Source organism: Triticum dicoccoides, chromosome 2A (assembly GCF_002162155.2).
Source record: "Triticum dicoccoides isolate Atlit2015 ecotype Zavitan chromosome 2A, WEW_v2.0, whole genome shotgun sequence".
Taxonomy (NCBI): Eukaryota; Viridiplantae; Streptophyta; class Magnoliopsida; order Poales; family Poaceae; genus Triticum; species Triticum dicoccoides.
The window spans coordinates 303,205,581-303,206,126 of record NC_041382.1 but is presented as its reverse complement, the minus strand read 5'-3'; the positions used below and the strand labels follow the sequence as shown (position 1 = coordinate 303,206,126).

The following is a 546-nucleotide window of genomic DNA, read 5'->3' as shown; positions in this document are numbered from 1 at the left end:
ACAGGGTGAACAGGGGGATCGGCCTCGGCCACGGCGGGGCGCCGGCGCCGGGCGCCCACCGGGCGGAGGACGGGGAATGGCGACGGCGCACAGGACAGAGGCGACCGGCGAGAGGAGCGGCTTCAGCGGCATCGGCGAGCAGCACCACACCAGGGGCGCGCGGGGTAGGAGTGGCGATGAAATCGGCCGAAGTAGTTTCGGGCTCGGCAGCGCCAAGGCACCGGCGGGCGTTCGGGCGCGACGAGCGAGACGGCGGGGCGCACGGCCCAGGCGCGGCGCGGGGAAGGAGGCAGCGGCCCCGGGGTGGCAGCGGGGCGCTGGGCGCACGAGCGTGCGTGCATCGACGGGGGCCGGCGCGGCCATCGCGAGCCGGGGCGCGGCGCGCGGGTGCCGTGTGCGCGACGAGGGGAGGTCGCGCGAGAGGGAGAGAGGGAGAAGGGCGCGCACTCACATCGGGTTTGTAGGGACTTGGCAACGGTGCGCCGGGAGCGACTCGGGGAGGAGGACGAGGAGGTCCGGCGTGGCGGCTCCGGCATCGAGCGGCGG

The 546-nt window shown here is 76.4% G+C and overlaps 1 long non-coding RNA gene across 3 annotated transcripts in view; it reads right to left on the bottom strand.

The window, feature by feature from the left end:
• The window catches only part of LOC119354432, a 12,518-nt gene that overhangs the window by 3,791 nt on the left and 8,181 nt on the right, over nt 1-546 (bottom strand). The window lies entirely within an intron of this gene.